We start from the raw sequence: 12,983 nt of genomic DNA, 5'->3' as shown, positions 1-12,983 counted from the left end.
CACAAAGGCACCCAACCTATGAGCTTCAGAGCCTGAACTTGAGCCCTGGTCTTTGTGACTCCAAAGTTAGTTCTCTGAAGATCCGGGACCAAAAACTGTAGCACTCCTTTAAAGCTGGAAAAAGATGCAGTCAGAACAAGCAGAGGCCATCCTGCTTTAGAAAGCAAGTGCTCTGTGCCTCACCAAAGCACACAACACAGTGGGTTAAGCCTTTTTAATGAGGCAGACCTGGGGTCTGATCCAGGCTCTGCCACTGATCAGCTGTGTGACCTTTGGGAATTTGCTTAGCCTCTCTGAGATTTGGTTTCCTCATGTGTAAAATAGGCAATAATAGATATGCCTCGTAAGAATATTGGGAGTATTACAATAAGACAATGCCTTTAACAGGATGTGCTGATATAAAGTAAGTGCTAAATATATGCTATCCAGAGTCAATTACTGCTCTGAAGAGTAAGGCTGAAGGCCTGCCTACAAAAAGCTGTCATGTAGATTTCTAGAGGAGTGTAGAGTGTTTGGGGACATCTTTTTCTTATGGTGGTTAACTTTAGGGAGGTCAGCCACGTTCTTCTTGACTTTGTCCCATAGTCACACCATCAGGGATGGGTGATAGGTGGGATGAGAGGGACCACTCAGAACGGCAGGGTAAAATCTGTCCAAGCCTTCCCTGGAGCCTCAGAGCAGGGCCCTGGGTCCTGCTTGGTTCCCCAAGTGGGATGTGTTTATAGGGAGGGTCCCATCACCATGCCTCATAGTGACCTCCCACTGGGTCTTCTCTGGCTGATTGTGGTGGCAGTCGACAGTGGTGGGACCGTGGTGCTGGTCAGCCAGGACGGGATCCAGAGGCCACCTTTCCGCTTCCCCAAGGGCGGGCACCTCCTGCAGTTCCTCTCGTGCCTGGAGAACGGGCTGCTTCCACACGGGCAGCTGGACCCGCCGCTGTGGTCCCAGCGGGGGAAGGTGAGTGATTGTGGGGGCCCAGAGGGCTGGGGTGGGGCTGTCATGAGGATTGGTCACTCTTTCCTGTGGGTCCTCAGTGTGGCTTTGTGGGTTTATGCACTCACCACTGATACCCTGGGGAATGCAGGTTGTAGGTCCCTGTTGCCCAGTGGGGCATATTGGAAGTGTCAGGGCCTTGTCAGCGCCTCCCAAGAGTGGCCCTCTGAGACTGACGGGAGTATAAATACCCCAACTCCCTCACCCGTTAGGAGGGCAAACTCTGAAATGCACATGGTCCACAGTGCTCTAGAGGTTGTGTGCCCCAAGGGCCTTGCACTGGTACATGTTCTTTCAGGGCAAAGTGTTCCCTAAGCTACGCAAGCGAAGCCCTCAAGGTTCTGCTGAGTCCACGTCTTCAGACAAGGAAGACGACGAGGCCACAGATTACGTGTTCCGGATCATCTATCCTGGCATGCAGTCTGAATTCGGTAAGCTGCCCTGTCCCTAGGGCCCTGGGATCCACCTGCTGACTGACCCTGAAAACGACTAGATGAGAGGTCTAGATTCTGGGGCCCGCAGGGGCACCTGCACTCAGGAAGTCAGTATCTTGGCAGCCTTGGTTCCTCCCCAAATAAGGACAAGTAACCACTGTCTACTTGGCTACTGAACAATGCCACAAGGTGGGAGGTGGCATGGGGGAGTGGCAATGGCAGGGCTCTGGAATCCTGGCTGAGCTTGGGCAAGTCACTTTGCCCCCATGTGCCTCAGTTTCCCCACCTGTAAAATGGGCACATTCACAGCACATATTTCATAAGGTTGTCCTGAGGATTAAATGAGGTAAAGTATTGGGCACACAGTGAATGCTCAAATATAAGCTGCTTAATTACAGAGTTTTTGTGGTTGCAAATACATATTTTACTTCAACATATCATGGTAAGGATTCAGTGAGATAATGAGATCTGCACACAGTGGGCCCTCAATAAGTGCCAGTTAGAACAGCGGAGGGCAAGCGTAGCCCCAGGCACTAGCACACGAGATAATCTATGTCAGTGTGTGTGGTGATCGTCGTGATGTAGGTGTGTAGCTAATGGAAACTTACTATTATATTAAGATCATCATTGTCATGGGGCAGCTGTGAGTATGCAATGAATTAATATTTGAAAAGTACTGGGAAGGAGGCTGGCATTTATCAAGCACCGTATGGATGTGTGTTAAACAAATCAGGTTTTCTGTTAACCTCATTTTATTTAACCCTCAGCAGCCTGTTATTCTCCCTCCACGGATAATAGCTCTGAGCCTCCCTTTGCTTAAGTGGCCAGGTGCTGGGCAGTGAGAGGCTCTCTTGAGAGCAGATTGTTCCCCCGGCAAGGTTGGTATCCCTTAAGTACCGCAGAGACTGTCCTGAAATATTCCTTACCGTGTCCGTTCCTGCCTGAAGCACTCCTACCCTCGTCACAGAACCAAAGCTGTTCTGGCCCCAAGGCTGAAATGGCTCCATTTGGTTTTAGGTTAGTTTAATGTACATGTGATTAGGTTACACTCTTTGCATTTGTCAGGTAAAGTCCAAGTTATGTTTGCAACTTTCACCCAGGAAGTGTGCCATTTACCCCTACATTGTACAAAGTAAAGTATCACAAGAATGGAAAATCAAGCATCCCTTGTACTCAGTCTAAGCTCCATTTGTGATGGTGACGTCTCCCTGGGTGCAGAGCTGGCTTTAGTTCTGTTTCCCAACAACCTGGGCTTCCCACTCCCATGAAGACTGACATTAATTCCTACGTCCCAGTTGAGAACTGCTTAATCAGAGAGTGCCACATCCCTTTGTGGCTGCCTTCCCAGGAACCTTCTTTGCACAGGTTCTCATCCACCGAGTAATTTGTAGGCTCCTGCTGGGAGCCAGGCCGGGTGCTGGATGTTTTATTTATTTGAGGAAATATCCACATTGTCCTCTTGTAGTTTGATGGAGGGCAGTGGAACAGATACTGGCTGTGCCCACCCACACCTTGGCACTTCCCATTCTGTGTGTGCCGTTCAGTTGCCAGCTCCCTGCCTCAGTGTCTCTTTGTCTGAGGGTTCTGTTTGGCTACCAGGGTCCCTTCTGCTGTGGAGTGGGGCATACTGTAAGTGTCAGGGATTCAGTGCCACCCAGGAGTGGCCCTCTGAGACTGATGGAAGTAAAATACTTCAGCTCCCTCACCCCTAGGGAGAGCAAACTCTGAAATGCATGTCGCCCACAGTCCTCTAGAGGTTCCTCCAGGAGATTAAGCACAGTTGTCCCTAGTGGTAACTTACTCTCTGCCTTTCCTTCTCTGTCTCACTTCTCCTGTCCTCACCAATGCTTCCTGGGAACACCTCCCAAATTGACTATTTGCACTTGAGTCTTTGTCTGTCTTGGAGGAAATGACAACTAAATCAGTGTATTTATTTATTTATTTAGAGACAGGGTCTTGCTCTGTTGCCCAGGCTGGAGTGCAGTGTTGCGATCATAGCTCTCTGCAGCCTTGAACTCCTGATCTCAAGCAGTCCTCCCACCTTGGCCTCCCAAAGTGCTGGGATCACAGACATGAGCCACCTGGCCCAGCCTGATCAGTTTGTTTAAAACATGGCTTCTCAGTCTTAGCGCTGCTGACATGTTAGTTGGAATAATTTTTTGTTTTAGGGTCCTTTGTATTGTAGGATGTTGAGCAGCGTCTCTGGCCTGAGCCTCTAGATGTCAAATAGCATATCCACCTCCCTCAAAATTGTGACAGCCAGAAATGACTCTAGACATTGCCTAGTGTCTGCTGTGAGCAGGTGACAGAATTACACCTGTTTGACAACCAGTGGTTTAGAGAAAAGAACACATTACTGTTCAGCTCTGACACTGCAGTTTGGTCAAGTGACTCTTCCTTTTCAGGTCTCCTTTCCTTGTCTATACAATGGAAATAACAACACTCCCCACTAGGACTGTATTCTGGGGAGTCAGGGTGATCATTCACAAAATACCAGTCACCTGGTCTGGGGCCTGATACTTGGCAGATGCTCAGTGAGCGATGGTAAGTGTCACGTCTTGAGCACTGCTGTGTGTGTGGCAGGCCCACATCTGTACTCTGTTCATGCCTCAATCCACTTTATCCCTGCCAGAATCCTCCCAGGCAGTTACCACTGTCTTCACCATCTCCTTTTCAGCAGAGGAGGAAATTGAGGCACAGAAAAGTTAAGCAACTGGTCCAGGGTCACACAGCTAATTCTTAGCACAGCTGGGACTTGAACACAGGTGATTTGTCTCCAGAACCTGTCTCTAATCACCATTCCATGCATGCTGCTTTCATTGGCAGGGGAGAAGGCATTGTGGTTTTACCATGTTCATCCTCAAGAGCAGATTCGGTGCAACCCCGTTGTTGGTTGATTTCTCAGGGCCTGAGCCACACAGGGTTATCAATAACAACTATTTTAGCCAGGTACAGTGGCTCAAGCCTATAATCTTAGCATTCTGGGAGGGCAAGGAGCATGAATCACTTGATCTCAGGAGTTTGAGACCAACCTGAGCAAGAGGGAGACCCTGTCTTTACTGAAAATAGAAAATGAGCAGGGTGTTGTGGTGGGCACCGGTAGTCCGAGCTACGTGGGAGGCTGAGGCAAGAGGATGACTTGAACCCAAGAATCTGAAGTTGCTGTGAGTTACAATGATGCCATGGCCCTCTACTCAGGGAAACAGAGTGGGACATTGTCTCAAAACAAACAAACAAAAAATATCTCATGATTTTCCTCTGCGAGAATTAGGATGTCCTTTCTGGAGTAGTACCTAAATCAGAAGTCAAAAAAGCCTTTCCCACGGGAACAAATTTGGCCCATTTGCCTGTTTTTGTAAATAAAGTTGTATTGGAACACAGCCGCATCCATTTGTTTACATATGATCTGTGGCTATTTTCCTGCCACAGCAGCAGAGGTGAATAATTGTGATGGAGATGATATGGCCCACAAAACCAAAAGGCCAGGCAGTTAGTTATAGAATGACTTTCACGGGAAAGCATTTGCGGATGCCTGCTGTAAGCAAAGAAAGAGTTCTACCTTGTAAGAGGGAAGATTTGGCTATGGATGGTCTAACCGCCTTTCAGTGTCTTATCACCCCTGTCTCCACTCGATTCTTTGCCTCTGTGTGCACTGAAGACAGTTCTAAAACAGATAAGGGCATTTTCAGATTACTCTGTTGTTCAGAATGTGTCTGTGTTGTTCGGTATGGCAACCACAAGCTACATGTGGCCACCAAGCAAGTGAAATGCAACTGCTGGTACAAATCAGATGTCCTGGAAGTGCAAAGTACATCCCAGATTTTAAGGACTCTATCTGAAAGGAAAAAAGAATATAAAATATCTCATTACTAATTTTATGTTGATGATATGTGAAAAAGACAACATTTTGGATATATTGAACAGAATGTATTGTTGGAGTTGATTTCACCTGTTTCTTTTTACCTTTTTTAATGTGGATACTAGAAAGATTTTTAACTTGGTTGCTATTGCAGAGTGCTGGTCTAGTGCAGGGTTTCTGAGCCTCAGCACTGTGGGTATTTGGTGCTGAATAATTCTGTGGGGAGTTTGGGGGGGAGGTTAGTCCTGTGCATTGAAGAGCCCAGATTCAGCCACTAGATGCCAGTAGCATCTAGTTAATCCCCAAGTTGTGACAACCAAAAATATCTCCAGATGTTGCCAAAATTGCCCCGATTGTGAACGGATGGTGTAGGGAGAAGGGCCTATGGGAAAACATTTGAGGTTTTCCTCACATAATGAGATGAGCAGGATGTCAGAGCCAAGTCCTGTGGGGTGGAATCTTGGCTCCACCACTTGTTAGCCGGGTGGTCTTGGGTGTGTTGCTTAAATTCTTTGTGCCTCTGATTCCTAATCTCTACTGTTGGATGATGATAGTACCCACACTCAGTAAGTAACATCTGTTTTCAGTGGAAAATGAAGAGGGACTTTAGTCAAAATGACCAGATATGCTGGTTACTACCTGGTGGGGCTTGGGTGGTTAAGTTACGTCATCATTCTGAGCCTCAGTTTCTTCTTCTATAGAATGGGGGAATGCATTCTGTAAAGGCATCCCTTGCAGGGTCACTAATGATAAGGCCAGCTGCCTAGCCCAGCACCCAGCACCCAGTAGGCATTTTATTCAGCATTCTTTCTTCTGCAGATCACAGATAATATATGTGGGAGCTGTGTAGACCAGGGGAGGGGAAGGGTTGGAGCCTCTGGGAATTGGATTTTCCAGCTGTCACAGTTTCCTGCCCACCTCAGACCTCCCATCTCACTAGTTCTTTTTGTTTTGTGTCTCAAGTTGCCCCCAACCTCTTGGCAGCACCTCCCCTGTCTCCGTGGGCCCTGCCTGGATGATGGTTCCTGTAGGCCAGTCAATGCTGGTGATGGCCAGGGGGAGTCGGTGGGCACGAGCCAGATGGGATGCCACCTTCCCTACACCGGGCCTGAAGGAGCAGCCCCCCAGTAATGTTCAGGCTCGCCTCTTTTCTGGGCTGGGTGCCAGCCACCTCTGCCATGTTGTCATTTGAGTGTTGGTCCTGCAGGATTCAAAGTGATGCCCTCTCACTGTTCAGCCTCCACCCTGCAGAAGGCAGCTTGGTGTATTGTGGGCTCAGTAGCAAAGGGATATTTTAGTGATGTCTGCATGTGTGTGAGGGCTGGGGTGCAGATACGGTTGCCACATCTGAGCTGAACTGATCAATACTTCCCCAAGATTGGCTAAGAACTAGGGATATTTTTCTCAAACATTTGACAGGGGCTCACTGGTCTTTCTTGGTTAGCTCGTGGGTGAATATGCATGGAGAAGAATAGTGTAAGGAGCTATGTTTGGTGGCCACAAGAATGACATTCTGTAGGCAGCTTCGTATTCTGTCTGTCCGGGGGAGCTGACCCCGATCAGCTGCTGAGCTCTCTGATGATGACCAGAGAGGCCAGATCCACAAGTCCCCCACCCCTGGGAGTCCAAAGGAAGAGGAAGGGCATTGCCAATTGTCCTTGCAATGCATGATATATGGGAAAATGTGCACCTCTCTTAATTTCTTAGAACAAGGATTAGAAAATTAAGACCCCTGGGCCCAATCTAGCCTTATTTTCTGTATAGCCCATGAGCTAAGAATGACTTTTAAATTTGTAAATGATCAAATAAAATCAAAAGAAGATTATTTTTTGACATGTGAAAATGACATGAAATTCACATTTCCGTATTTATGTATAAAGTTTTATTGGCACATACCCATGCTTATTTATTTATATTTGTTCATGGCTAATTTTGCACTACAAGAGTAGCATTGAGTAGCACTGATCTCTATCAGTGGCTTACAAACCCTAAAATGTTTACTACCTGGCCCTTTACAGAAAAATTTTACTGAGCGCTGCCCTGAGAAAATAAAACTTTCCCACCTGTCTAGAAGTGCCAAAAGTCCAGGCAATTGACTATAGAATTTGTAATGCATGTGTCCCCAGTTACACGTATAATGCACGTTTGTCATGTAGTTTTGCAGATACTGAAGTTTTCATGAATCTGAGAAAGAAAAATAAAATAAGAGAAAGTATAAGTGCTGTATCTTTGCATCAGGTGGTCAGAAATCACCGGCGTCCAAGAGTTAGGAGATCAGGGTCTCTCCAACATGACTGCTGTATCAAAATTGTTTTAAAAATAGCAATTTGAGGGCTCTGTCTCCAGTAGGTCTTAGTTTGGGAGGCCAGCTATAGGATGGGCTTATGACTCTTTAACAAGCACCCAATGTGATTCCAGGGGGTTGCCAATCTATTTGAGACCTGCTTGGTGCAGCAGCTCTGTGGCTCAGGACCATGGACAGTGTGGGTGCCCTCTTCCTTGTTCAGAGGGGACGCTATTGTTCTCTTGCCCTTGGGTCTCCTGCCTTGTCTTTTGAGTCCAGCCCCCTTCAATCCCACTACTAGAAGCTCCCATGAAGTCTGTATCTGGGGCTTCCAGAACATTAGCCTCCCCCAGCAGCACCCAGTAGGCTCCCCTTCCTTCCTGCACCGTCCTATGAGCATGACTAAATGACAACGTGGCAAGGCTTGGCCGCCATTCTCGGATTGGGCCTATTTTCTTGGTTCATCTCTGTCTTTCTTTCTTTGCCTGTCGTCCTCTCTGCCACATCTGCTGGGCCATCAGGTTTTGGTGATGGCTTTCATTGGATCAGGCAGGCTGAAGGATCAGGGTTAAATGATGATTGGGGTTGTTGTTTCCTGTTGTCACGTTCGGGGATCTTTCTCTCTGCCTGTGCTAGCCTGGGGATAAACTGCTTGCTTTGGAGAGAGCTTTCTGTGATCTACACAGGCTTAACCGGGGCTTTTCTTCTGCCTTTTCTTCTGTCCACCACAGTGCCCCAGGATCTGATGGAAGTCTCAGTAAGCAACCTCCCATCCCTGTGGCAACCCAGTCCCTGGAAATCCTCTTGTTCATCCTGTTCACAGAGTGGCTCAGCTGATGGCAGCTCAACCAATGGTTGCAACCATGAAAGGTATGAGGGCCTCAAGCCGTAAATGGAGGGGGCTGAAGGGTGCCTTTTCTTCTCCTGCACTAAATTCGGAGGAGACATAGGCTATGGAATCATCCAGATCTGGGTTCAATGCTAAGTTTGTGAAGTCCTAGCTATTGGAGTTGACTTATGTGTATCAGGATAAACAAGGTTATGCTGCGGTAACAAACAGTCCCAAAATCCTGGTGTATTTTTACAACAAAGCTTTATATATCAGGCCTGCTCTGTGTCTATAATGGGTCAGCTAGGGGTTCTGCTTTCTCCACACTAAAAGGCAAACTACCACCCTGAATACTGCCAATCACAGTGACAGAAGGAGCCATAGCTCCGGTGGACCTGAACCAACAATAAATGCTCCACTCAAAAGCAGCACATGCTATTTCTGCTCACAACCCATTTGTCCCATGCACGAGGGGCCAGGAAGCACAGCCCCACCATGTGCCTAGAAGCCAGAAGAATACCAGAAATATTACTTGATGCCAACCACATTCATCTCAGATTTCATCTCCACAAAATGGATATTCTAATGCTCACTTTACATGGCTACTGTAAGGACCAAATCACATAATGGTTTAAAGCAGCCAGCATGTGGTGCCTGGCACAGAGTAATAGTCAATAAGTGGCACTTACTGCTTTATTGTATACAGTTAAATCTCAAACTCAACTCTATTTGTTTGCCTATAGAGTTTTTGTCTCTTTGGAGCTATTCAGCCAATTCCTGGCTGGCCTGGCCTGGGAGAATGGAATCCTTTTGTCCTTGCTGGTTTCTGTCCCCATGGTGATCCAGTCTTCATGTAAGGGGTGGGAGCTGGCATCACATTTTTGAAGTTATGTAACCCCTGGCTCCACAGTGTATGTTCAGTGAACCAGCATTATCACCTGGGAAGATTCTCATTCTCCCTTCCCAAACTTGTTAGATCGGAATCTGTATTTAACATGATCCCAAGAGCATGTACATGCTTTGTTTGAGAAGTGATGATAGAACCACAGATTCCTAAACTTTACCAGAGGAGATCAAAACATACCAGTTCCTGGGCAACTTCCCCCCAGTCATGATTGAGGAGGTCTGTGTGGAGCCCAGGAATCTACATTTTGATGAAACCCCAAGTAAATCTTGGGATCGTGATCCATGGACCAGTGAGAAATGCTGCTGTAACCCTTTGCCCCTGTTATGGCATCTGCTTACACACTTGGAGTGACGGGGAGCTCACTGTCTTGTGGAGAGCCAAGTTCCCTGTGGGACAGTTGCCAGTGTGATCCCGTCTTATGTAACCTGAGCAAGTCTGAGCCTCAGACCTGAGGCTGAGGACACAAAGTGAGACACTTTAATGTTTAATGCCTCCATGTGTATAATGACTTCAGCTACTCTTCCCCCACAGGTCTCCCTAGGTTTTTCTGGGTGTCCTCAGATATTATTCCATTCTGTCCTCTGTAAGAATACACAGTGTCCTTCCAAAAATCTTTGTTTTCTTCAACAGTGGTGGAGTCTTGCTCCTCTCTCCTCTTTCAGCCAAAAAAAAAAAGCCTCCCCCCACCAAGATTCTCATGCAAGGAGAAGGTTGGAGGCATCACCTACTTTGCAAACAGCCAGACTCTGAATCCCAGTTTGGCTCACTTTGGTTCACCTGGGTCACTCTAGAAGTCAGAACTCTTTCTGCAAGTGACAGCAATTCACTTCAAACTGGTTGAAGTAAAGAAGAAAATTTGTTGATGTAACTGAGAAGTTCAGAGGCACAGTGTCTTCAGGCATGGCTGGATCCAGGTGCTCCCATAGGACTCTCTCTCTCTGTTTTTCTCTTAGCTTTGCTTGCCTCGGTGATGGTTCCATTGTCAGGTAGGCCCTTCCCAGGCAGTGGCAAAGATGGCTCCCAGCAGACACTGCCCTATATCCTGCTTGCTTAGAGACTCAGACAAAAAAAAAGAGGGAGAGAGAAAGTGTGTCTGCTTGCTAGTAGTTCCAATAAAAGTCCCAGGGCTGATTCCCATTGCCCTGGATTGGATCACATAATCATCTCTGATCTAATCACTATGATCCCAACCTGGGTTCTGTACCAGGTAGAGTCATCTCCATCTGAAGCATAAGGACAGAGTTATGGCGGGGTTGATTCCTAAAAGGAAAATTGGGGCACTGATAGAAGAAGGGGCATTGATGCTATATGGGTAGAAATAATATTATGGCAGGTCTTCCTCCACTCCCTCTGTCTGGATTTAACCTACGCTCTTGAGTTCTGCTTCTCGCCAGAAAACTGGGCTATGTTTGGATCTATTCAAAGCATCTTTCTCTCTCTCCATCTGCAGGGCTCCCCTGAAACTTCTCTGTGACAACATGAAGTACCAGAGCCTTTCCAGAGCCTTCTATGGATGTACGTATAGGCCTTCATTGCCAGTGTGGTCTATGAGGAGCAGTTATGGAGTGCCTATTGTATGCCAGCAATATCAGAGGAAATCAGCTCTGGAGTTTGAACCTCTGCTCCTTTATTCCATAGATGTCTGATTTCCATGAAGTTGTGTTAACCTCTCTCTGAGCCTCAGTTTTCTCATCTACAGATTGGAGATAAATTGTGTCCCTGGATCCCAAGAGAGAGCAGCGAACAGAGGAGTACCTGGGGAACAGAAACTTGGTTTAATAACCTTTCCATCCCCAGGGCCCACGTTGGAGGGTTTGTTTTCAGGATTGAATGAGAAGCATGTGTCATATAAAGTTCCAAACACCTAATATTGCATGTCGTGGGTACTCAATAAATTTCAGCTCCCTTCTCCTGTGGGCAGAGGCAGAAGAGTAAGGTAGTCTGATCTCTTCTTAAAACTTTAAAAATTAATTTCATAATACTGCTATTCTGATTATTCTCATTTAACAAGATGAGGAAACTAAGGCACAGAGCAGCATAGTGAAACAGCAGAGCTGAGGATTCAAACCCTGGCCTGCTTGACTCCAAAGGCTTTGTTGTTTTCTTCTCTGCTATATTGATTCTTATCAGGTTTTATTTACCCCAGCTTCACAGCCTCCATGGGGGAGATAAAATGTGTATATTTTCAGGAATTCTAGAAAAGTCTTAATACAACTTGCATGGGCCTATGAAATAGCAGAGCAGGTCACACGCCCAGGTGCCTGAAAAGGCAGGTAGACCGTGAGCTCCGCTTGGATGGGGTTTTGCCTATTATTTTGCTACTCATCCCGGTGCGTGGCTGGGCATGGAACAACTGGGCAGGTATTTCTGTACCCAATTTGAAGATCTTCCTGGAGGAAGGGGTAGAGGTTGAGATGGCTCTGGAATGGATGTCATTGGACAATCTGGCTCATCCCTGACAGTGGTTGAGAGTCCAGGTTATGGAGCCCAGTGTCCTGGTTTCAAATCCCAACTCCACACTTTGCAGCAAAGTGACTTGTGCAAGGGACATAACCAGTCTGTGCCTCCGCTGGAGATAATAATGGTCCCTGCTTCATAGGGTTGAGGCAAAGACTGGGGACAGCTCCCTGGCATGTCATGCATACTCTGTAAATATTATCAAGAAGTTTTTCAAGGTGAGTCCTCAGTTTCCAGAAGGTTCAGAATTCTCTCTGGAAATTGGAGAAGAAAGGGACAGAAAGAGGCAGAAGGAAGGGGCATGATCAGAGCTAACAGCATTGGCTGGCATTGGCTCAGTCCTTCCTCTGTACTAGGCACTTTGCCCAGCACCCTCCAGGTGATCAGAGTGGGACAGATAAGGCGTGTCATCTTGTCAGGTACCCCCTTAAGGGGGCAGGGCCATCTCTGAAAGCAAACTAAGTGCCCTCAGCATCTCCCCAGTTACTTCCTTGCTGGGCCCTTTCTTATCCACCTGCAATTTGAGTGGGAATCTTTTTGAATTGTTTTATAGCTTGTAATTGTACGTATTTTGGGGGTACTTGTGTTATTTTTATAGGTATGCAATGTGTATTGACCAAGTCTGGGTAATTTATCTTTTCTTTGTGTTTGGGACATTACAATTCTTCTCTTCTGAGCTCTTTTGAAAAATACAGTAAATTTTTGTTAACTATAATTTCTCTACTGTACTATCGAATTTGAGAACTTATTTCTTCTATCTAACTGTATTTTTATACCCATGAACAAACTTGTCTTCCCAGCCTCTGGCAACCACCACTGTACTCTCTCCTTCTACAACGAGCAGCTCCCACATATGAGTGAAAACATGAAATATTTGTCTTTTTGTGCCTGGCTTCTTGCCAGTTCCATCCATGTTGCTGCAAATGATGGATTCCACTCCTTTTTAATGGCTGGACAGTATTCCATTGTACCATATGTACCACATTCTCTTTATCCATTCATCGGTTGGTGGACACTTTGCTTGATTCTCTATGTTGGCTGTTGTGAATAGTACTGTGATGTACATGGGAGTGCAGATATTTCTTTGAGACATTGATTTCCTTTCTTTGAGATGTATACCCATCCAAATATGGATGGGATTCAACCATATCTCACATTCTCTTTCTTTGTGTGGACTGAAAGCAGACAGAGCCATAGCGAACCTGCGGAGTCACAGACCC

The 12,983-nt window shown here is 46.6% G+C and overlaps 1 pseudogene; it reads left to right on the top strand.

The window, feature by feature from the left end:
• Window positions 1–12,983, top strand: part of LOC128583470 (small G protein signaling modulator 1-like) — an 82,210-nt pseudogene that overhangs the window by 40,064 nt on the left and 29,163 nt on the right.

This window comes from Nycticebus coucang, chromosome 4, assembly GCF_027406575.1.
Source record: "Nycticebus coucang isolate mNycCou1 chromosome 4, mNycCou1.pri, whole genome shotgun sequence".
NCBI lineage: Eukaryota > Metazoa > Chordata > Mammalia > Primates > Lorisidae > Nycticebus > Nycticebus coucang.
The sequence above is the reverse complement of the archived record's forward strand: the minus strand, read 5'-3'. Positions and strand labels throughout refer to the sequence as shown.